Raw genomic sequence first — 25,347 nt, forward strand, 5'->3', positions numbered from 1 at the left:
CATTCTCCTCGCTATGCTGTGATTCTTTTGAAATGCTGAACCACATTATGTCTTAAAACTATTCTTCGTTATGCAAGAAGGGAGAGTTGGTATTTTGGGTTTTCCTCTTCTTACTATTCTCCTCGGGACATGCAAATACAATTTTACATTGCATTTGTCATTCCATAAGCCTTTCCAAAATTTGTATCATTCCAAACGCAAGCTGTCAGATGGGTAAAGTAATTCTGCTTGGAAATTAACCTAGGAATTATAAGTGTTACTATATTAAGAGCAGAACTCAAACTTATAAATCTCACATAATACATATGCTTAATGTTTTCCTATAAAGAACAGCTACTAAGGAGTTCTGGAGGTCCAGGGTAACTTACAGGATATTCAAAGAGTGCCTCCCTTATTCTTCAGCTCTAATCTTGATTTTATGCATGCAGCTCTTTAGTGGACCCGAAGTCATTGTACAACCTTGTGATCAATGTGAAACGTTGTGTGTGTGCCTTTTTTTTTTCTCATGTATTTTCTGTTTACATATGGCCTATCAGTTCCTTAACCACTTGAACTTTTGAAAAAGTATACAGTACTGTTCGCACACTGTCCTTTTGGAATGAAACCGTGCTTTTGTGACAGCTCTGCTAAGGAGGAAAGGACATTAGTTACCTGCAGTTTGCATGGAGTTTGCTGAAGAATAGGGAGATACTGAATTGGAGCTTATCATCCGTAGTCTTGGTTGTTAGTAAATCATCAAACAAATCATCATCCATGCTTGTAAGTCTTAACTCCTAGATTCTTAAAGGCATTCTCCAGGTAAAGCAGAAAGAAAGAGTGATGGAGGACCCTATTTTCAAGGTGGTGGAAAACACTATTACTTGACTGAAACTTAACCACAGGGAAAGCAGGGCATGTAAAGACTCTGCCCAGTGCTGGAGTGGAAGTGAACTGTTCATCTCTATTTTTAAACATCTCCCTTTCTTTTAGAATTATATTTAACGTTGTAATGCCTTTAGATGTCCAGCATTTAAATTACTAGCATTTACGTAGTGCATTGATGAGAGACTGCAAACCAAGTTCTAGCATGACTGGCAAAGAAAGTGTTTATGTAAGAGGTGACTGACAGCAACTTGTCCCACTCTGCTAAGTTTCTTCTCTGACTTCTGTGTCAGAAGGGAGTTCTTCAAAACCTCCAGCTCCCTTAGTTTTTTAACCTGCTTGCTGGGAACAGGAAAATTTCTCTTTCCCAACATTCTCCATTTCACATTGCCCTTATTACAAGGAAGAGCTGAGTGAAAAGGAGAAAAACCCAAACTAGAACAAAAAAAACCCAACACAACCTTCATTCCAGAGTCAAATTTGCAATGAGAATCTTTGAGTCTATTTTTGTCCAAATGGAATTGGACAAAATTCAAGAATTTGATTTTTCCCATTGCTTTACTTTGTACTCTAGTTGACTCGGAAAGCACAGGCTAAAACCAATGCTGAACCACAAAATTCAATTAAAACACAGGGAGTAAGCAGGGAGAAGGAATCAATGGGTGGATTATTCTATCAGCTGCTGTTCCCATGATCTTCTTATCTTACCCTGCACTACTAGAAGAGCTGTTGGGAAGTGGAATCATTGTAAAATCAGAGCAAACTGCTGCATCCTCTCAGCACATAGCAGAAAATTGGATCAATAGCATGAGCCCATTCTTCTTTGCTTTCCTTCTAAGCAGCTGGACTGCCAAATCCATCCATAGTATGGAGTCTAATCTGTTTTTTAATACTCTGCTCTCCTACTATGAAGTTAAACAACAGTGCCTGAAACAAGCATAAATCAGTACAGATGCCAGGCTTCTTAGGTATATATTTTACTGCTGTTATATGCATCTAGCAACTAAGTCAGATGTTTGGAACAGAAATGTTTATCAATCATGACATTACCCGTGTGTCTATCAAAAAAGAAAATCTAAGGCAGGAGGGAAATGTTCTAAAATGGCAATGTTCAGTTTTTAATTTGTTCCTACGTCTATCACATAGTGTCACTTTTCCAGGTAGAGTATAATAGCAGCACTTCTGAAGTTTGATATCAAGGCTCCTAGAGACCAGTGGCAGCTAACAGAAAGAAGAGAACATGTTCTTGAGCTAGTATGAGCTGTTGTAAAGACTGTCGATTGGTATAGGGACTTTTATTTAAATAGATTGACAGTCTTCATTTTGAAAAGGCAATGAGCGAAATGTGATCTTTTTCTTTCTCTTCTATTCACTAATTATGTTAAATTGGTTTACTGATGGAAAACAAATGATGTAAGCCTGTATGGATAGTCCTAAATCATGGAGTGGCCAGAACACTGGAGGAAGAAGAGATTGCTGGTGACTCCCTTTAAAAAGCTCACTATTGTGTATCTGCACTGTGCTGCAGAGCAACAGACTTCATGTGTCTTTGGTGATAAACAAACTGAAACATTTCACTCTAGTAAATGCAGTTCAGCACATTCATATACCTGGAATAATTGTTATACCATAATACCTACTTTGTAGTTACACAGCGCTTGTTCTGATCCTTCATTCCCTACTTGAAACTTGGTCTCTTTGAAAGTTTAATATTTTTAACTGGGTTCAAGTGGTAGATACCAATCTTTTGCTGTTGAATTGGGAGCTGTAAGGTGTTTGGGATGTGAGATGGCCTGCAACATTGTGTAGTGATGTACTCCATTCATAGACTCTCCTGTGTACTCAGAAAGTATGCCAGTGAGAGTAGTATCAGTGTCTGCTTACAGAAATAGATGGATAGACATAATCTACTAAACTTACTTTAGGTAGCTTGAATGGCTTCCTGACTGTTCATCGTAACAGTACATTGTCTTTCTTAAGCACCTACAAGCAACTAAAAACATGTCTTCCTTTCTGCACTTCTTTCAATATTTATTTTTGTAGCAGAAAGGGGGAGATGGAAAATCCCCTGTGCAGTAGCCACAGAAGCTGATCTACCACTGAGCAGGCACATGGCCAACTGGACGCATGGGCATATATGCAGACAGCCGAAAGGACAGATGTATCAAATCAGATTTATGAGGTCAGTTTTCCCAGCCAATAAAGTCCAGATTGCTGTCTGCCCTGTTATAACCTTCCTGTGTTTAAATGGATGTGAAACAGATAATCCAGCCTTTGGCGGGAACAACACTGATAAAACACAAACATTATTTCTGTAGCCACATAAGATTATTTTTCCAATTCAGCAGAAAGTATTGGCTTGAAAATTGTTAAAGAGGTCACAGTATTTTTATACTGGTTGTGTGTGAATAAAAATTTTCTCAGTCCAGGGGAAGAGACAGAGTATGCTTATTTAGTAGACTATAGCAGAAAGGAAATTTACATCTTACTGTAATGCAGCAATGACAGATATGTCCTCAGTAAACTTATGTAAATGCTATCTACTCTTCAAACACTGTAAATCAGCTCATGCTATTGTGAGCTTTCTGAGCAATATGAACAATATGCCAATTACAGTTTTGTGAACAAAGCATATTTGAAGTGTAAATGAAAGAACCATTTTAGTCTATGCTGCTGCTCTACTCTCAGGTGGAACTGATTCCATCTTCCTGGGTGTTTTTGAGTTTTGTATGTATGAAAATCTAGAAGGGATTGTGAGAGCGCTGAACTCAAATGCCCTTGGCACAAAGAATGGTCCTGAGCCCTAGAACAGGCTGGTGTTTCCTCCAGATGTGAACCTGAAGGTTCCCACTGCATCACCCTGCAACTGTGACAGCAGAACACAGGACTATGTGATGTGTGATTCCTTGCAAGCGTGCTGCTCAAACGTTAAGGGAAAATTGGGTGGCATGGGCTTAGCCACAGCATGTAATGCTAGGCCAGGAAATGCCAGTTTCATGGAAAAATGGCACATGCACAGAGATCCACACAGACTGCCTCTTGAAGGGCCAGTTGTAGCTGTTTAAGAGTTTGTTCTATGGAATGGGACAGTATTTTGAGAACTTTTCATCCTACCATTTATAATGATAACTGAGCATGTTATTTTCCCATACCTATAAAATTAAATGCAAATGTACCATTATGATGGTGCTGTATCGGTTATCTCCAGTGTAGCCATCTGAAACATAAAGTTGTATTTTTTCCTTTTTTTTTGGTGAAACAAAGCAGTTTTCCATTCTATAAAATTCTTTCTCTCAGCAAACAAGCCTAAATTCTTTCAATATTGTTGTTTGAATCTTTATTTACTTATCCTATGGGAAAAATGCAAATTAAAATATGAACATTATATGCAAGACACTTCAAGAAGATACTGAAATTGAATAGTAAAAATAGCTTTCTGATGGGAATATATTAAATAACATTGAACATAAAGGCTCATTGGCAGTGTCAATTGCCAGCTGCAAAAACATACAGTGTTAGGATGGGAAACATACTAGGAAGAAGCAGGCACTTGGGAAGAATACATAAGTAAAAATGCTATTTTTATTTAAAGGTCTATACAGTCAAAGTTCATCTTCCAGTGTTTTCTAAAGATTAGGATTTCAGTGACATTGAAACTTTTGGACCAAACACATTCCTGGAATCATATTGCCCTCACTAGAATCGAATGAGAAGAAACTAATGCATTATATTAAAACTTATTCTTGTTGTGGACTTCATAAGCTACTTTTTTTCTCAGATTTTTGTTCTGCCATTCCAAAACTGCAGAAGGAAGTGATAATTAGCACCCCTGGAAAGAGGCAGGTCATGTTGATTGTTAAAGCCAGTAGGCCACACTGGAAACTTATAGAAAAGAAACAGTAAAGACAGATAATTCAGATTTTAAGTTTTACAAAGCTGACACTAGAGTGAAATGTACGCTACGGCACCATCACAGTCAACATGCATCACTTTGCAAAACTGGACCTTGCCCATTTCTGTTGTAGCTCATGCAATGTGAAGAATGGATTTGGCTGACATTACAAACATTTTCATAGACAACTTGTCTCATGCCTTCTTTTATCATGCTGGAGCTTGTGTCAGATCTGTGACAGATTCCTTACCTAAACTAGCATTTTCCTTCACCTGCTGCAAAGAGGGCTTCTGACACTTTTCTTTGAGAGAGTTGTCAGGTGTGACTTTCTCCACTTTCTCTGGGAAGAGGACGCTCCTGTAACATCTTCTGAGAACTTTCTAGCATTTAGAGTTCTTCCATACTGAGACAGAGGTGTGCTAAATTGAAGCATTTGTGTAACTTTTCAAAAAGCTTTAAATTAAAATGTGTTTATATTTGAAATTAGAGCTGTGCATGTATTTCTCAGGCTGTGCTCTACAGCAGGCACTTCCAGAAGACCGTGTTCTTTCAAGCTGCCATCTCCGAGTAAGTTAGTAGAATAGGAAGCTTTTTAAAGCGAGAAGTGGTTCTCCTTAGTTTTCCCTCACAATAGGTAACACCTTGTAAGTGGTTGCATCTTGTTACCTAACTGTCATCATTTCAGGAAAGCTTCCATGAACATAGATTTCAAAAGGGAGGCACTATTTACTCCTGCTCATTTCCTCACTTCTGAGGTTTTCAAGGGCACTTCTCAATTTAGCACTGAGTGTATTTCAGCGAGGATGATTGAAAACATCAGTACCTTCACATTAGCTCCCAGCTAACAAAAAGCAAGCAAGCTGTTGCTTCTTAAATTTTATCTTGACCCTAGGACATAAGCCTCAACTTCTGTTGCCTTGGCCTGTGTTTGCCTGCCCTAGACAACTGTAGGTGTTCACAAAGGTGCTGCATGAATAAGATTGCATTTAGTACCCTATTGTGTGTTTGATGTCTTTTTTTGGGCTACTACTGATAACCTTTTGCCATTATGTAGGAGGTTTTGCTCCGATTTCTCCATTATTTTGTAATTTCTGTCCAAGTCATAGAGGTTTGTCAGTCTCCATCACCTATGTTGAGAGCACCGTATCTTGTCACTACTTTGTTGGAGGATCTCCATGGAATAGCACTGCTTATTCATTTGAGTTCAACTTCCTTTATAGGTCTGGCCCTTTTCTTTTCAGTCCTTTCATACAGTAAGATGACTATGTTTTTGGGTGTAAGTGATCGTGTACCACATTTTCAGGCTGTCCCTTGGAATTACTTTGCAACATGCTGACATAAATTGATACATATAAAAATATCCCATATTAAATTGATGTAATTAAAATAGCTCCAAGTTATCCCCACCCCACTCTGTTAAAGGCATACAATGCTCTGCTGCAGTTTTTGGTTTGTGGATGCATGTAACAAAAGAAAAGGATCCAGATGTTTTATCTGCTTGAGTTAAAATGTCACAGCTACACAGTGGTAAAAAGGCTCTGAATGTAGCATGGATTGGTTGACACATGCAGAACTGAGCGCCTGTTCAAAGGCCTCCTGTTGCAAAGTGGGTTTTGGAAGCTGAGGATATTTGATATGTAGTCAGAACCACACAAAATATTGCAGTTTTCAGACTTCAGGGTCCAGTTTTACTTCGGTGAAATAGATAGCATGACTGTCTTTGTACTTACAAACGTTTCCTACTCCCACTGACAGCAGTGGTTTGAACTGGCATAGTGAGAAAGGAAATACTAGTAACAGTTAATCTATTTGGGCCCAGTAGTTTTAAGAAGATTTTGTTCTCTGAATACCTCAGAGTCAGAATAGCTTTGCATTTAATTATATGTGGACTAATACTGTGTCCCAGTAAAAGCTGGATGAAAATGTGGCAGTATTTTGTTTCCTAGTGATTTAGCAGACATGATACTGTAAACCTGTATGCATCTCCAGCACCCCAAATCTACTCCAGCACACTGCTGTTTCTCTGCCTGAACATTTATGACAGTGGAAACAGCAAGTGCTTAGAATGTGATGCAACAGTTTCCTCAAGAGAAGTCAAAAACAGTTCTCTAGCAAACTTTAGCTAGAGGCTTGTTTGCAGGCATCTTGGAAGGGAATGGTAAATAAATCTTCTGCAGTTGGGAAAAGAATCAGTGACAGATTCTGTGTGAGAAGGTGCTTGCACCACAAAGGAAAAAGGGCTTCTGTCCTTTATCTTGTGTGCCTGCGGTTACAGTTATTCCATTAATTTTTGTGATGTAAATGTTAAACACATGGTGAAGATTACTTCAGAAGTCTGACCTTTTCCATTTTCTTATTTCCTTTCCTTTAGTTGAATGGGGGAGGTAGTTACGGTATTGCCAACAAACCCTGTGAGGACCAGATAACAATAAGGTGATAGTACACAAATGTCAGACTTCATCGAATTAATCCCAGGACAGTCACCCGGATGCGTTTATAGCAGATAATCTAAACGCAAACATAATGTTCTAATCTCTGTCACGGTGACTCAGTAACAGATGCTGAATGCATCCATTTTAACCTTAAGGCAAAGCATCAGCATCTGTTACATAGATGTTTAAGACAGTGTTTTGAAGGTATTGCTTTTATTTCTATTACAGTTGCAATCACATTTCACAGTATTCAACTGTCCCTTGAAATTCTTAAAAGTAAGAACAGTAAGCAGTGTGAAACATGGAGTAATTTCAGATGCAGTCAGAGCAATTAAGGAAGTCAAGGCTAGTAAACTTGATGTATTGCATTCTCTGGTTTTCTTTGGATCCTGTTTCTGGTAAAGGAGAAGTCTATCGTCTAGAGTATACCTGTGGCTCTTCAAAAATTATTAGACTGAAATGTAAATACGTGGTTATGTATCACAGGTTGCTGGAGTCTATTTCTTTTTCATCTTTTTATTGTGGGTGAAGTGCTTCTGTGGTCTGCAGCCCTCCAGTCACAGCAACTGTGGATTTTTGTTCCTTTTTCTGGATATTCTGAAATTACGCTTACTTGTTTGCATATGCTGTTGAATGAAGGGAATTCTGCAGTGCCTTCCACTTAGAAAAACAAAGAATGATTGCCTCTGTTTAAAGTCTGCACTCGTCCTTACAGGCAAGAAAAAGCAAAGTACGGAGTGGCATTTCTGAGGAGTTAATATCCTGAGGAACAGTGACTTTCCTTCTACAAAATTAAACTGCAGTGTAGCAGATCACCAGGTTCAACTTTTGATAGACTGGTATATTTTAGCCACCTAGCATTAGCAAATAATTCCCTATAGTCATTCCCTTGAAAAGAAAAATAAGATTCACTGACTGCCACTAGGAGATGAGAACAAATTCCGTATAGCTCCTGAAATGTTGCCAGCTGATCCACCAATGTAACATTTATTCTTAGATAGTGTCATGTTTCACCTTTATTGCTCATTTTGTTGTTTTCAAATTTTAGGCTTTAAATATGTCAGGATGGTTAATCTGTAGGCTCAGGGAATTAATGTCAGATAATAAGTTCTCCAAAGAGGGGTAAGGAAACCCAAACTTCAGCCTTGGGGGTGGGGGCATGACTCCATGACACAAAAAAGAAACTGAATGTTAATTCAAATACCGAACAAAACCACGGCAGAAAGTTCTCAGACCAAGATTCCCAGGGGACACGGACACGTAACTACAAAATAAATACTAGGGAATCTTGGACATAAAGAAGTTCCATAAAAATCTAATGCTGCCAAAAATACCACCTCCCATCCAGTCCAGATAACAGGTGACATTTGTATGTGCTCTTTCATATTCAAAAGACTTTACATAAAGAGCCAGATTCAAAGTTCAGAAAAATCAGAGGGCTAAGTTTGGTCACCTAATTTTAAAATAGTGATGTGGAAAAACCTTTGTGTATCTACTGCACTACCATCAGCTGTCATCTTACTCTTTTATTTTAATTAACTCCCTAGAGACGCAGCAATCTTGGAAAGGCTTAGCTGTTTAGTACATAGAGCCATGAGGCTCTGAAATGAAGCAGTTGCCTTCCTTGAGCTTCTCAGTAGGTAAATCGGATCAGATTCTAGAAATGTGGCGATTACCTCTCGCGATCCCAAAGGGATTGCATCCTACAAATGTTCTCAGAATGTGGTTAACACTGGCCTGTAGGTTAGGGGTCCTCAGAAACAATGGGGTGGGCTTTGCTTTGCTCTGCTTTGCACTTGTGCCCACTCCTAACATAACAGGTTGGCAGTTAGAACACTCTCAGAAGATGGGAGATGTGGGTTATTATGTTTTTACAGAAAGAAGAAATTCACCTTGTGCCTCCTGCTTCCTGGATAGGTGCAATAAAGACCGAGGCAGTGTAGGGAATGAGTGCAGTATGCTGTAATGCAAGCAGTTGCATTCACTGCCACATTTCCAATGAATGGGGGCTATAGGGAATTTTGAAAATAAAGTTGCAGGTGCCTAATATTGAGAGAGTGGTTCCAGTCTGTGAATCCTACATGGTTCCTTACAGACTTGATTAAAATACCCAGTTCCCAGTGAGCTGTAAGTTTTCAGATATGCTCTAGCCTCATTGTCACTTTTTGGGTAGTCTTTGCTCATTAGACTGAGCCAGTTGAACATGTGGCACGATCGTTGCTCTGGAGTGCCTTGTTCTTCGTGTGTTGCGGTACCTTTAATCTTAGCACATGGTTCTGAATTCTACAGTTGAGATCAACCATGCAAAACTTAGGTGTTTCAATCATTGATTTAAAATTGTCTGGAAAGATTTGAAGTGAAGACACATAGAATTCAGTAGAGCTATGAGTATTTACATCAGCTGAGAGAGGAACTTCCCTGGAAATTACTGGCAACACTGGTAAATTTTGATATCACTGTTTTTTATGAATTTAGCTGTTTAATGATTTAACTTCCTCACTAAAAATACATGTAAAATTATAGCATAGAATTGAAGTTCATAATCTTTATGTAATTTGTTTTCCTCACAAAATGGAAGAGCAGAGAAAGCGGAGGAGCTCCACAATTCCTCTTCATTTTCCTCTCCTGTTGTTCTCCTCTCTTCCCTTTCCCCTTCCCCTTGCCCATTCCCTTCCCCTTTCTTTCTGCCACGATATATGAACTACAGCTGTAGGCTGTGGAGGAGTACAACTGTCTTTCTCGCAGGAGACACCATTAGTTTCCACTTACTGACAAAGCATAATTCAGATACTTCGTGCAGTCTGCAGATTTATGAATCAGCTGTAAAACCAGTTATCTTCAGTAAAAATTATTCCTCAGTCTCTCTGACTATAAACAGGAAATTTACTATTTGTTCCTAGTTAGTGACAAAAGCAATATACTGCTAAAGCTTGTTTTTTCTTCTTGTTTTAGGGGACTTTCAAGTAAAATTTCACTTGTCCTTAGTGTGATGTCTCCATGAACTGAACTTACTCTAGTGACAGATATTTAATGTTGCTACGTAAACTATGACTACATACAGTAGTACATCTGTCTTGCTAAAGTGTTTAATTACATAAGTTCTCTAAGTAATGTAACAGTGTAAATTAAAACTATGACAAATTTTGGTTAAGTGAACATTACTTAGTTATACTTCTCTTTGGCGTACTTGAATTCCACATTTGCGGTATGCTGAAGCTATCCTTCAATAGAAGCCTTTAGCATTGAAGACAGCTCTACAGAGCAGAGAATAAGCTACCTCGTTACCTCGCTTGTTTGGAGTAGAAGTCGTGTAGTTATTGCTGAACAACTGATGTGCAAAATCCTGTTTATGCTAAAGCCTGGTAATGGGAAATGCACTTAAATAGAACCAAATAAAAACATTATAAAATTTTCTAGTCTGAAACTATATTAAAATCATTCAGAAACCACATTTCAGTACTGAAACCGCTAGGCTGTCATGGTCTCTGAGAGTAGAGTCCTTATACATTGAAATGAATGGTTTAGAAAGTAGGCAACAAGACCTGATGAAATAGTCAATTTCCAGGAAGTCCTGCAGGGGTCTTAAACCCAGGCTCATCAGCATTCATAAGTGATTGAGAATGGGAAAATAATGAGGAGACTCCATTTTCACAGTAGGCTCTAGTCTTCAATCTCCCTGAGGAATTACAGAAGGATGTTGTTACATTATGTGTCAAATGAAATGAAAGATAAAGGTCAATGTAGATAATGTGAAGTGATGTACCAGGATAAAAAAGCCCCAAACCTCAAAAACCTAATTTTACATTTATAGTAATTGGCTCTGAGCTGACTTAAAAATCAGGAAAAATATCTGTAATAGTCATTGGAGGTTTTTGCTTTTAATTACTCTGTAACGGTGAAAAAAAGCAAGGTGACTTGCAGAATAAATTCTGTCACTGTAAAAATTCCCTGTGCACACATGTGCAGTTCTCATTCCACTGCTTCAGAAGGAAGATAGTAGAACAGGAAAAGGTTTAAAGAAGGGTGAGAAGGACAATGAAGAGTATGCAATTAGTTTTCATGCAGAAGCAGCCTAATAAATTGAACGCTTTAGTCTGAAAAGGAGTAAAATAATGGGAAAAAAGGGAGATGTCTGACAGAATTCTGTTAAGTCATGAGAGACATTGCAAAGGTAATGCTAGTGTGCTTTCTACAACATGAGAAGTAGGGGGCAACAAAAGCCACTCTCAGAGTAAAGAGAAGATGACTATTCCTCCTGTTGCTGTAGAATGTTGTGAACATGGGAAATTTGTATGGGTTCAAGGGAAAATGAACACATTCCTGGAAAGGAAATCCAGGGAGGACCAATGCTGTCTTCTGATTTAAGAAACCCTTAAAATGCAAGTTTCTGGAGGGTGAGAGAATATTCCGGAGCCCTTTAATACATGAATGTCCTAATCTTATACACCTCCGTGGTTACCCTTTAGACATTATTGTAGGAAACAAGATATTTAGCTAAACAGATGTTTGGTCTGATTCATTATATGTGAAGGCACTTTGTGTTGGAGGGAAGTTAAATATTTGTTACATTTACTTGCCACAGTGTAATATGGAATTTATTGAAAAAGGAAATCCCATTATGAATTTTGCGGCTTTTACATTGAACAAGACAGTTGAAGGTGGACATTTTCTTTCCATTCAAGTTTTTTGCCTCCACAGAGAGTTGAGTCGAGGAGGGAAACCCTACTTCCGTGTTGCTTATTTACATATGGCTTTTATACTATTCAGTTCTGGACAAACAGTGCACCAGCACTTAAAGCTGTGAGCAGAGAGTAGCTCGCTACCTGAGGTACCTATGACTCTCAGTGTAAGCACAAAAAAAAGAGTAAAAGGGTACAGAAAAATAGTGGATACTTACTGTAGTACAAGGATTTCTAACAGTGAGAGAGTAGTTTTTATATTCTGTTGTATTTCTGGTGATTACATAGACATAATATATAACATAATATATAGCATATAATGTATAATATAATATTATACATATTACATTATATTCCATGTAATATATATCTATTATATATCATTACATATATATATATATATTTCTGGGCAACGCTGTTAGTCATATGATTTAGTTTTAGGTAGTCCTGCGTGGAGCAGGGAGTTGGACTCGATGATCCTTATGGGTCACTTCCAATTTGAGATATTCTGTGATTACTTAAGGCAAAATATTGTGGCTTGTATGTAGTCGCAGCCCAGAGCAGGCTTGTGTTATGGCTTGTGCTGTACTCTAATCAGACATGTTGAGACCAGGCTTTTCCCTGCTGTGGCGAGAGCCCACTGAGCAGAGCATGCAGACTGTGGCTTTCGTTGTGTCTTCACACATTCATGCAGGAAAGTGTATTACAGTTTCAGACCTCCATGCACATAATGTAGCTGCCCCCAGGAGCCAGTGGGATAGTGGCCTCTACAAGCACTAGGTGGGTCTAGCAGCACCAGCAGGAAATACTTTTAAAGCAAACAGAGGAGATGCTCACGGTGCGGAGGCTGGAACTGTGCTGCTGAAAGAACATTAGCATACCTGTGTTTCTGGGACAGCAGATCCAGACCTTCCGTGAATTTTGTGCTGAGAGTGCATTTTACCCATTCAAAACACACCTAGAGATCCATGCTAGCAGCTGTGTCCCCTCTGGCTGATGCAGGCATCAGTGGCTCACTAGGTGGTGCAAAATCTCTCTAAACCTCACATCCTCCCTGTGGAGAACCTGTGACGGGAATTTGAAGCAGTCGCAAAAATTGGATAGACAAACTGTTTCATAGGTTTCACTTAAGAAAGGCTAATCATAACCCAACAACTAGTGAATTGAACTAAAAAAAAATAGTGTACTGCAGTTGGTTAGTTTTAATATCTGATACTTAGTTTATTGAAAAATTCTCCACATTTATCAATGTTACCTTGGTCTGTGGTGACTTATGATAAAAATGAGACTATACTAACCAGGAGTTTTTTCCAAGAAACAATAGCGGTTATCATTAGCCTTCAAAAGGCCTTGCATAACAGTCATGTCCAAAAATTTTTTGAGAAAATACGCCATTAATGAAATGCCATGCACATTTGTATGAACGTTGGGGGGGAGAGGATCTGAACACTTGTTAAGTGCTGATGTTACTCAGTTTAAACATATTTACACATACATGCTTCATAGATGTATGGATCACCAGGAAAGTGCTTGGCACTGGTTCTACACTGTTACTTACAGCGCACTCCGAACACCAAAGGGCTAAGCGTGAAGGGTAGGGATCTGCTGACGAGGCAGTGTTAGATTCTCTGTGCATGTCTGGGCTTTTACACTCTCCTGTGGGAAATACTTATTGAGTGACATACATTTTTTTAACTGACTTTTTTCTTTCTGGTTTCCATGCCTCATTGGACTGATGAGTGGCTTGGTGGAAAAAAGTGAGAGTGTCCCTGGAGAAGATTTCTAATTTTGCTCCCTGGGTGAACAGAAACTTCTACAGAGCAGGCTACAGGCTGATACTGGTGGAGGAGGGCTGGGAAAGGTCAGGGACCCCTGAATCCTGGCTCTTTTTTCAGCAGCTTCACTGGTAAAGCCCCATAGACATTATCCTAGGCGCTCTGCTCAAGACAAGAGACAGATCATTTCCCCCTCTAGATTTATAAGACTGTTCAAGGTTATGGCATCCTTAGAACCCATGAGGCAGCCAGGATCTATGGAAATAGCTGGGAAAACTGCAAACACAGAAAGTGAATGAACGCTGCCGTTTTTGTAAAAGCAGTGTCAGTTTCAACTTCGCTCACCAAGTGGCTTAGACAGAAGACATGCCTGTGTGCTGCATATGCTGTGCACAGTTGTAGACTGTGTTGAACAGTCTACACGTGGAAGGCAAAATCCTGGAAATTTTGTTTCTCTAACTCCAAAACATTCTGGTTTTACTATTTGTTTTTTAAAAATAATATGGTGAGGCACATGTAAATATAGTGATGCTCCTTCTGTATCTCATATATAATACCAGCAAACTAGTTGTCAGATTGCTTAAATTAATGTTATATGTAGCAGTAGATTTATTACATTGTTCCATCTTGTTTTTAAATAGATTAAAAAATGTTGAGTTTTTTTGAAATCAAAGCTTTCACAGCAGTGTTTTTTTTTGTTGTTAAATTGGTGAGATGAAGCATTTAATTTGAAGAATTACCTCTTCTGACAATTGTAGGAGAGTTTATACCAATAGAGCATTTCATTTTAACATATAAAATCTAAATCATGTAAGTAATGTCATCTATTTTCATACTCTGTTTAGACAGTCTTGCAGGCTACCAAAGTACATTTTCTGGAATGTTGAACCTAGTCAGTTTTCTTTTATACCAGAGAGACATGAGGGGAAATATCAGATATCTGGAAGGAAAACTTGTGGTTTTGTGCCCCTCTTCCCTGACACACACTCAGGCAGGGTGCCTGTGATAGTGGCAGATTCAGGAACCCCAGGAAGGCCTTATTTGCAATGCAAGGTTAAAACACACTAAGTTTAACTTAATATTCCAGTGTTCTTTATGGAAAGTGGAAGCAGACGGAATAGACAAAGGGATAGTAATCGTGTCTAACGCTAACCAGAGGGAAAAAACCCCAAACCAGCTATTCCCACATTGGTGTTTGCCTTTTCATCTTGAAGATGTTCACGCAGTTCAACATCTGTTTTAAAAACCTTAATGAGCACATTCATATCTCTTGGCTGCTGGCCTGACAATGAATTAGATATGGGTATCCTTGCAGAAGGGTGATTGTCTTGCGTGGTATCGGTAGTGGCACTAAAAGATGCTTTCTTAGTCTGAAGCCATATCTTAGCTTAAAGCAGGAAAAGGAAACATAAGTAACCGACTGTGGTAAGAGTGAGCAAAAGTCTGGTTAATCAAGAAATAATATTATTTTTGTCTAAGACTTTTTCATATTAGAGGGGAAATTTGGTAGTGCCTTTCTTGTTAATTACAAGAAAAAGGTGACAGGAAGCACTATTCTGCGCAAATCTACTGACACTGAAGTATGTTAAAAAAGTTCACACAGATGTCAAGAACGGTAATATCAAAAAATGTCTGTAATTGAGAATCAGTGAATGAATTATAGTAACACATAAATAGTGTATCTGAATGACAAAAAATCCTAGTTTTTCTTATTGAAGGAAATATTTAATATTTCTTTATTAAATATCGAAGGAAATATATACTAACACATTAATATAAATATATTAATATTGCCAATAGATATTGGAATTAATACAATAACAATTAATATATTAATATATTAATATTTCCAATATTAAATATTGAAGGAAATGTAGGACTTGGGGGTATTGGTTGACGAGAAGCTCAACATGACCCGGCGATGTGTGCTCACAGCCCAGAAAGCCAACCATATCCTGGGCTGCATCCAAAGAAGCATGACCAGCAGGTCGAGGGAGGGGTTCTCCCCCTCTACTCCACTCTGGTGAGACCCCACCTGCAGTTCTGCCCCCAGCTCTGGGGTCCTCAGCACAGGAAAGACAAGGACCTGTTGGAGCGGGTCCAGAGGGGGGGCCACAAAGATGATCCGAGGGCTGGAACACCTCTCCTGTGAGGAAAGGCTGAGGGAGTTACGGTTGTTCAGCCTGGAGAAGAGAAGGCTCCAGGGAGACCTTACAGCAGCCTGCCAGTACCTAAAGGGGCCTACAAGAAAGCCGGAGAGGGACTTTTCACAAGGGCATGAAGTGATAGGACAAGGGGTAACGGCTTTAAACTGAAAAAGGGTAGATTTAGGTTAGATGTAAGGAAGAAATTCTTCACTGTGAGGGTGGTGAGGCACTGGAACAGGTTGCCTGGAGAAACTGTGGATGCTCCATCCCTGGCAGTGTTCAAGGCCAGGTAGGATGGGGCTTTGAGCAACCTGGTCTAGCGGAAGGTGTCCCTGCCCATGGCAGGGGCGTTGGAACTAGATGATCTTTAAGGTCCCTTCCAACCTGAACTATTCTATGATTCTATGATTTTTTGGCACATGTAAGGTATGGATCATAAATAAATGTTTTTGAAAAAATAACATCTATAGCTGCTGTATTATACTAAATTATTTTTCTTAACCCATCATATTGAATTGCATTTTTCTTAACCCATCATATAAAATTGCATTATTCCTGGGTGTGTTAATATCTGAGCTTAGGTTTTGTTGCAGAGGGTTTCTTTTTCTTTCACCGCCTGCTTATACGGTTCATCCTTGAGGGTAAGGCTTTTTCCACATCTAGAATATTTCCTGAGGATAGTTCACTTCCTCTGTACCATGTGAGTACTGGCACACCAATCAGACAGCTGGATTTTATCCGTTTTCAACTGCAAGGAAATTAGTTTTAAGAATTCTTCATTTAAACCAGTTCAGCATGCAATGTAATTCTTTCATATTTGTATTGATTCATTAATTTCTAAGATCAAACTTATAAAGTAACCAAAGCCGAGACTTCCATCCCTCTTTTGCTGTCTCTTTTAATTTTTTTCTTAACTGTGTCATATCACACATCGTATTGCTGCTCAGTATTTATATGTATTTGGATTTCATCTGACCAGAAGTAGTTTGGTTTGACAGATTCTGTATTTGCAACATCAAAATATGTTGCTATGGAAAAAGTTAGGAGTTCTAATTAAAAATGCAGAGGTCACAACTTTCCCAGAACCAGTAGGGCATAGATCCTAGGAGACAAAAATCACAACATAAAAAATCCAGAGATATGTCAATCTGCAACTTTCCAGATCTGAAAGGAGAACAGCAAGCATTCAGAAGAAAACACGAGGCTGCAATTTTGATCCAGCTCCGTCGTGTTCATTCAGATGCTGTATGTCTCCCTTCCCACTGGCACAAGTTGCTTCTGAAATTCATGCAGAGCACTGATATTTGAAATGTCATCCTAATACAACTCAAAAAAGAGGAGAGAGAGAACTTAGATGGAAATTAGTAAAGAGAGAAGTTAGACCTGCCTGGTCATCCTTTCAAATCAAATACCAATATTGAAATAATTGCCACGTAATGGTGTTGAGTGTTTTGTCAACTACATGTGTCCATCAGTTCCTTTGAAAGTTCGTCCATGTTCAGTTGTCTCATTGATTTCTCTTCAATACCTGTTCAGTTGTTTAACTGTTTACATTTTCCCTTTTAATAAATGTTTATTTGTAAACAATTATTGTGTCTTTCCACCCCTTTTGCTCCAGTTTAGCCAAACTACAAGAATCGTTGGTACAAGCGCAGGCTTGAGTTACGGGTGCCTGAGCAGTCCACAGCTGTGACAAGGTGTGCCCACGCAATATCTTAATCAGAGCGCAGGATTTAAGAGCAGCTCAGCTGTAATGAACTCCTGCTCAATACCACACTGATATGAACACACCTGTTCTGTGCTATGTTGGAGATTTCTGCAGTAGTGCGTTACATGACATAGTCAAGACATAACCATTTTTGCTCAAAATGTATTTAGCTTCTAATTTTTTTACTGTGTTGGAGGTCTCAGTGCTTCCACTGCAGTCTTTTTTTTTTTTTTAAATGACAAATATTGTGTAATTGTCTTCTAAGTGTGTGCTCTCTGCCCTCCAGTAGTAGGGCAAAGCAGTTTGTCTCTTTGAACTCAGTTCTGCAATTCAAAAGCAGTGATGTGTTGCTACTACAGCACAGTGCCAAGTTATCTCCAGTTTCCTCTCAGGATAGCTGCTAAGTATATTTCTGTCTTATGGAGATGGGAAGCTTGGAGTCTGATGGGTGCTGCTCACCCAATTACTCTTCTAGATACAAAAAAAAATAATTAAATGTCATTTCACTGATGACTGAGCTTGCCAAAGTACAAAATGTCTGTGAGCACAGCACTTTGTTCTCCAGTGGGAAGTTGCCATTTAACAGCAGGTCTCATTATGCACATGTGCAGCTTTTTGTAATCAGCCAAGACTCAGCCCGAGATTCACATAGCCCATAGAGAATCATTCTCGTGATTGAAGGACAATCAGAAATGTTCCTTGTAGGTAAGCAGACAATTGTTTTTATGTATGTTTTCATAAACCATATGTGAACTTTTGCTTAAGGTTTCAGTTATCTGCTAGAGGTCTTACGAAAGGTACAGCATGAGAATTGTGAGGTAGACTTACCATTCAAATTTATTAATGCATGTATGCATACAGGATTTTTTTTTTTTTCCAGTTCCTTTGAGAATTCTATACTTGGTTTTTTGCCGGTGTTATATATAGCTCACTATCATGACTTTGGCCTCAGGCCACATCCCTTATACTGAGGAGATAGTCAAGTGGAATACCAGAACATGAAACTAAATTTGTTGTAAGCATAGCCCTTTTTTCATAACTACAGAAACTGGCTTTGGGATTATGTATTTCAAAGCCTATATGCATCATTTTAGTCTAATAGAAAATGCCATAATTGATAAATCAACCACAGATATCTGCGCGCCCCCCCCCTTTTTTTTTAGGTTTTAAACTACCATATCTAATTAGGAAGAGGGCTAGATGCCTTCATGAGGGCTTACAAATGCTGATCTGTAGTTTTATGAATGTAGGAAATGTCATTCTTCTGTATTTAATGAGTCTTGTTTATATTTTTGAAGTCTATGAACTGAGCTAATTACCATGAAAAATTCTAGGCAGCTGCCTTGAAACTGTTTTACCAGCTATTTCCTTTTACCATTCTTTGTTTTTTAATAAGGCAAGAAGTTTTCAGATAGTTACAGAATATGATCAGGATCCACAATTAACGTCTTTCTATTGAACTGAAGCAACATCAGATCTTAACTTCCTTGCTTTAATTCTAAGTCACACTAGATGAGAGACTGTGAATTCAGATGGCAGTTTAGAGGGCAGCCATACTTCTGAGAAGGTACAAACTTTACACTTTACCCATTTCTACGTTAATCATTTACTTTATGCTTTTTAATAAGTGTACGAATTAAGCTCATCATTTAGGAATCCTTCCTGTATAATATAATATTAGAGACTGAAAATAATAATGTTCTCATTTTTGTGTGCAGATAGTACAGATCTGTTTTCTATCATAAAGCAAAAAACCCCAACATACTACAGTCATTTTACATAAGTGTAGTATTTCCATTTTCCCATGTTAATTGTGGAGGTATTTTTATTGCTGTCTTTCCTTTCAATTTATTTAAAAAAAAACCAAGCAAGATACTCTGAAAGAGCAGTATCCCAAAGGGAAGCTGTGGAGATCTTTCCTTGAATGGAGTCTCCTGAAAAATTTCTCAAGAAGCCAGAGTAAAACTGTTCCAGAGAGCTTGGAGTAACAGGATAGACTCTGTAAACTGATTTGGTACTAAAAATTCTGATTCAGAGTGTTACTAAGTGCAAACAGAAATATTTTTCTGTTAGTTGCCAAACAAGTGGAAGACTTCCTGAGTTTCTTTTCACCATTTGGAACTCTAAAAAGGGGGGAGGGAGGGAATTCTGTCTAGCCTATCAGGATCTGGTTCCCTTACCAGGCTTTTTATAACCCTGTTTGTGTTTCCCCAGAAAGGGTGTAAACCCAGCATCAGACCAGCAGTCTCATAATTGGAACCCATTTTATTCAAGTACAAGGCAACAGAACAATGTGAGGTGCTAAGCAAGGCATTCTGTCTTCTAAAACAGACTAGGATATATACTGGAAATTAAAATAAAATGTAAAGTCACTTAGTAATAATTCCATGTGAAGATTTTCACAGCAAAGTTGGGCCAAAGATACTTCTTATGTGCACTGATGATTTAGGTTAATGAAGACTATTATGTGAAAATGTTTTTATGTGATTATAGGATGAAAAAATCTGTGAAGTCATTAAAAGAACCATCCATTTCAGAGCAAACCATATAAGGCGCATAGAATTCTATCATGCTGACATAGACTAGGCAGTTGAGCAACACTTAAAGGAAAAGACTTCTTAGAACACAGAAGTAGCTGTCCTCTTTGTGCTTCCTTGGCCAGGCTTTCAGCAGTGATCCTGTCACTGTTTATTTCATGAGTCTTTTTACACCTCTGTTCTGTGTCTGTATGTTCTAAGGTCTGTTATGTCTCTTAGCAGGTTTTTGAGGGCCCTAAGGCTGAGGAATACCATGCTGGTATTTTCACTTAACCTACCTATATGAGTGAGATAATATTTAAGCCATATGCATGAAAAACCTTGCCAATCAGTACTGAATGGCTCTAGTTGCCCTTTATGGCTGCACCTGGAAGGAGCAGGCACACCCGGAGATGACTGGCTCTGCTCTTGAAAAGGGAGCTGGAAAACTGGTTTAAGGTAAGTTCAGGATAGAAGGCAGCTGTGGGTGGCAGATTTGTATCTACACAGCCCTCAGAGAGGCGTTAGTTCCAGGTAGGGGCCTTGAAAATGTATTGATGACAAGGGGGAGCTTTTTTAGCATCAAAGCTTCTTGGATTTTATTTTTGACCTTATTAACAACTGGAATACTTGGGTATAAGCTGCAGCCAGTAGATCACATGCTCCTCTGGAGAGGAAGGACTCTAGAACTTGGGTTTAGTTGAAGTGCATTCTTAAAACAGTGCTGCTATTATCCCAGAGCCATGCTGGTTTTGGCTTAGAAGACTAGCTTTGTGGGAGACAGTTGGCCTTCCTGCTGGAATGTTATGTCTAGAAGGTTAAATTGTAGAAAACAGCTGTAAGACCTCTATCAATACTTACAGGAGGTGGCAGGTGAATTATGACAAGGATGTGGTAAGATGACTCCTGGGCTTGGGAGAAACTGATTGAGCACTAGCTCTAAGTCTAGGCAATAAGGAGCATGGCAAGAGCAGGCTATTGTGGCACTATGGTCAAATGAGAGGGCTATTTAATGAAAGAGGAGTTATCAGCAATATGCATGAGGTCTGTCTGGATTAAAGGGGTATACAATAGGTGTGTATCAGTAGGCAGATTGCTTCTCTTGCTCTGTAAATTTCTCATCAGTGGCACACCTCTGACAGCAATCCTGCAGGTGCTCTTGTTCCAGACTCTCAGGTGCATTTCCGTTACTTTGTCCCTTGATGGTCAATGCTGGTAGTACAGCGTGGACCATCAAATGGAATTGACAAACAGGAGCATGACTTTGTATTGATTTCTATGCTGTGACAGATTGTGCCACAGGCTAGTTTCAGTGTAAGGGCTAGAAATAAAATCTGGGAACTTCCCTTATCATAATGCAAGTATGGATCTTAGAAGAATCTGGCCAGTGTCTTAGTTAAGCATGTTGCTATTAAGTAAGTCTTTGCCAACCTTTAAAAATGAAAGCATGCTTATGCAAAACTGTAACCAAACCCCATTTTTTGGTTATAAGCTATGAGTCAATTTACTAATGTCAGACTATAGATTAGATACAACTTGCCAAAAATAACTATCAAAGCAGGTCACCATTGTACATATGAGACAAGTTTTTCCAGAGGCTGTACTAATACTGTCGTGGTATTCTGTGTTGGTTATGCGAATTAATAGACTGTAAGCTCACTGCAATTTAGGACGAATTAAGCGTCTTTTTACTATGCTCTTAAATACTATCCTACCTGAGTTGACTGGCTGCTTGTGGCTGTTAGTTTAAAAACACACACTTTTTAACAAACTGTGCGCTTGCTAGATCGGTGGCCTATGTTCAGATCACTTGACTGGAAAAAGCAATTCAGCCTTGTATTTGCTGTCTGCCAAAGCTAATCTAGTATGCCGCAGTCAATCTGACCTCCTGAAAAACCTCCCATAGTTTAAATTTAATCAATAATTTGGGATTAACCAGCATGCTGATCTTTGTATTCTGAGCTATGTACAAGTTAAATGCGTATCTTCGATCAACTTTCGACAAAACTTGCAATGAAAAGAGCGGTCTTTTCATTACAGTGCTCAAGCTTTATTCTGCCAGAGATGTTGCTTCTCTGTCATCATTCCTTGTAAGAAATTCTGAATAAATACATTCTTACAGGTGCACTTAAAAAAGGACGCAGAATAGTTTACCAGTACATATTCCCAGTAGCACACACCAAACTCCCAAAGTCCCATTGCTTTCTGTAACCCTAACACCAGCTGGACTAAAAACTGTATGAAGTGGTCCTTAGTTACAGTGCTTCATAAAAAATAATTGGAGCCAACTCTCATGCATGAAATGTATTGAGTACCTGTGGTCCTGTTTCTCATCAGTGCCAGTTTAGCATAATGTCATAATCTACAGCAAGAGACAAGTGGTTTGGTCCTGTTTTGTTGGTTTTTATGCAACAGCTAGAAAAACTGCATGGAGTTACTACTGAGAAGATGACGGGGGAATTTAAATAGCTCCTATAAACATATTGGATTTGAAAATTGAAAACAAAGGGAAGTTTACTTAGTATACTTACTTGGTAAGGGAAGTTTCTTCGTACATCTCTTACAAAATTTAGCAATGTTTATTGCAAGGCTTAGCAATGAGGTTACATCTACTCATTATGTGTGCGCACATGTGTATTTGAAAACAGGTTGGGAATAAGAATTGAAGTTTCTTACACCATGACCCAGTATCCTATTGGACAGGTTAGTTCCTGCTCATGCAAGCTTTAGTGACACTTTAATTTATGCATAGCACAGTGCAAGGTTCTCGGTGAATTAAAATCTGGTCACTGTCTGGTTGGTCACTGTAACAAATAGGCATAGCTAATTCCCAGGTGACAAACGTGTTTTCACATACAGAAATATTTTTGAATACATTTCTCCCAAATGTTCATCCCAGTTAGCAATGAGAGAAGAGAATTATCGTATTGTCTTTGTGTCTGACACTTGGAAGAAGAAAAAAAAGTCATTCCCTTTCAGTCACTTTTACCTGAAGAGTTTTGATTATAATGTTCTATACATAAAGGTCTTTGAAATAAAAAGAGTAAACTCATTGCTCTTGTAAGTGGATTTACTGTGATAGCCAGCAGGAGACACCAGCTTGCTGAGGCAAATCGTATTGACGTGTGTTTTGAAGTATATTTCTCACAAACAAAAGTAAACAAAGCAGTGAAATATTCTCATCCTCTTTGAGCTTATCTACTCACAGTGTGTGTTATTTTCAGGGGAGGGAAGTGCACAAAGAAGTGCCTTTCTCCCAGAAAGAGGCAAGTACCCCCAGCAACAAAGGAGCTTCCTGGGGCTGATGGTACGTAAGTTCTTCTTTATTGCTATTTGCAAAAGCAGCATCCAAGGAAAGGAATGCACAATTCTGTCTGCTCGGTTAAGGCCGCTTTAATGTATCTGTGTGGATGTCAAACTTCTTTTTGAAAGAATAAATGCATTATTGAAACATACATAGTGCCACTTGGTCCTATCGAGCAAAATAAAGATGAAAATATCCTTTGCACTCTTTCAAGTTAACTTAAATGGGTGCTGTAATGCGTGTGAGTGCCTTGGGCAGCAGGGTGTTACACAGTATTCTCGAGACTTTCACACAAGGCTGCCTTTTGTCTTTGCTTTGAGTCATCCATTGATTTTCAGCAGAGAATCAGCCTGCTGAAACCATACAATAGAGTAACTTTTGTATTCTAGAATACATATATATAAAATATATATAACATATATATTTTTTATATATATATATATATACAGCTCAACCTGTGCAGATGGAAGGCAAATAACTTAGATTAAGCAATAGGACTGGTATATGGTAAGGCAGTATTTATGTTCTTCAGAAATTGACATGATACATAAACATGCATTTAGCATCAATCTCTGTACCCATATAACAAGATTCTTTGTTTTCCTACTTCTTAGGCTTATGGTCTTATTTTATTTTCATTAAGAAAATTGGCATTTTTCTAGCTGTATGTTTAAACTGACTAATCCAAATTCTAAATCCTGAGGAGGTGGGGTCAAGGAATGCTTTCAGACTAGAACTGGAGGTAGTACAAGATGGTAGTTAGAACCTTCCTGTTTGATTTCAGGGTTTTTGTTTGCTTGCTTGCTTGTTCGTTTTGTCTGTCAGAGGAACTATAATACTGCGTAATGACTCATTTAGTTAGGGCTCTGATACTTCAGAAAGTTATTGTGAAAAGTCTTTTTCTAGGTGGATATTCTGATGTGGATGGGATCTCTTTTTAGAATCAAGCTAGCATGAAGTAATAACTAATATCTCATCTCTCACTTCCGTATCAAGGGACCAGATTAGCAGGCATGGACAGGTAGAGAGAAAAAAGGTTCTTTCAGCTCCATCATTAGAACTGATGTTGGCTATGATCAAATCAATATAACGAGATGTAACATTTTCCCCACCCTTAAGAATTTATGTCGCAACTTTTTAAAACACAATCTGACAGGTTCTCTTAAAAAAAAAAAGAGATTAAAAAAATAATTATACAATATGTAGTAAACTTTTTTTCTTTCCTAGCTTTATTGTCAAAATTCAAAGGCTGTAGGGGTTCAGTGTCAATCCTCAGGGGGCAGTATTAACAAATTCTCATGGCAACTAGAAAATATCTTTGCTAACAGGTCACTTTTCTACAGTAATAAACTTCCATTAAAATGATCTTTCAGCATTCCATTTGGCATAAGATATATAGATTCTCACCAGAGCCCATTCCTGTTTCCTATTGGGAGTATGTGGCTTTTTCAGCATAGAATCATCTGGGATTCATAGGTGGCACTGTTAAAATGATATAAAAATACAACAAATGCAACTGATTTTTTTTTCTGTATCGGAATAGGAGCAAGGCAATGAGACATGGGAAGAGTATGTGGTGTCCACAAGGATACACTGACATGGATGCTTATGCAGTCCTGCAGTGTTGGAGGGGAGCAAACTGCAGGAGCTGATGCTTCATCTGCTACTAATTGCAAAAGCCATGCAGCTATGCTTTTACTCCTGATGCAGGCCAGCTAAATCAAAAATGGGTAGCTGCAGGATTGGGCCATGCTAGTGGAAAGCACTCTCAGGTTCCCCATTATAAGCGAGATACGGAGGTAGCTGTTGGAGAGAGTCCAGTGAAGGACCACTGAGATGATTAAGAGACTGGAGCATCTCTCCTATGAGGAAAGGCTGAGAGAACTGGGACCGAGAAGAGAAGGCTCAAGGGGCATCTCATCAATGTGTACAAATATCCGAAGGGAGGCAGTAAAGAAGACGGAGCCAGGCTCTTCACTGGTGCCCAGTGACAGGGTAAGAGGCAATGGGCACAGACTGAAACACAGAAGGTT

At 38.7% G+C, this 25,347-nt stretch overlaps 1 long non-coding RNA gene across 6 annotated transcripts in view; it reads left to right on the forward strand.

Moving 5' to 3' along the window:
- LOC128154194 (uncharacterized) overlaps positions 1–25,347 on the forward strand; it is a 72,226-nt gene that overhangs the window by 28,304 nt on the left and 18,575 nt on the right. For 5 of the 6 annotated variants that reach the window (XR_008239283.1, XR_008239284.1, XR_008239285.1 and 2 more), the window contains exon 2: positions 23,235–23,317. The exons of the other annotated variant lie outside the window; for it this stretch is intronic. This is a non-coding gene — a long non-coding RNA (uncharacterized LOC128154194). The remainder of the gene's footprint in view (positions 1–23,234; positions 23,318–25,347) is intronic. 6 annotated transcript variants of the gene reach the window in all.

Source organism: Harpia harpyja, chromosome 19 (assembly GCF_026419915.1).
Source record: "Harpia harpyja isolate bHarHar1 chromosome 19, bHarHar1 primary haplotype, whole genome shotgun sequence".
Lineage (NCBI taxonomy): Eukaryota > Metazoa > Chordata > Aves > Accipitriformes > Accipitridae > Harpia > Harpia harpyja.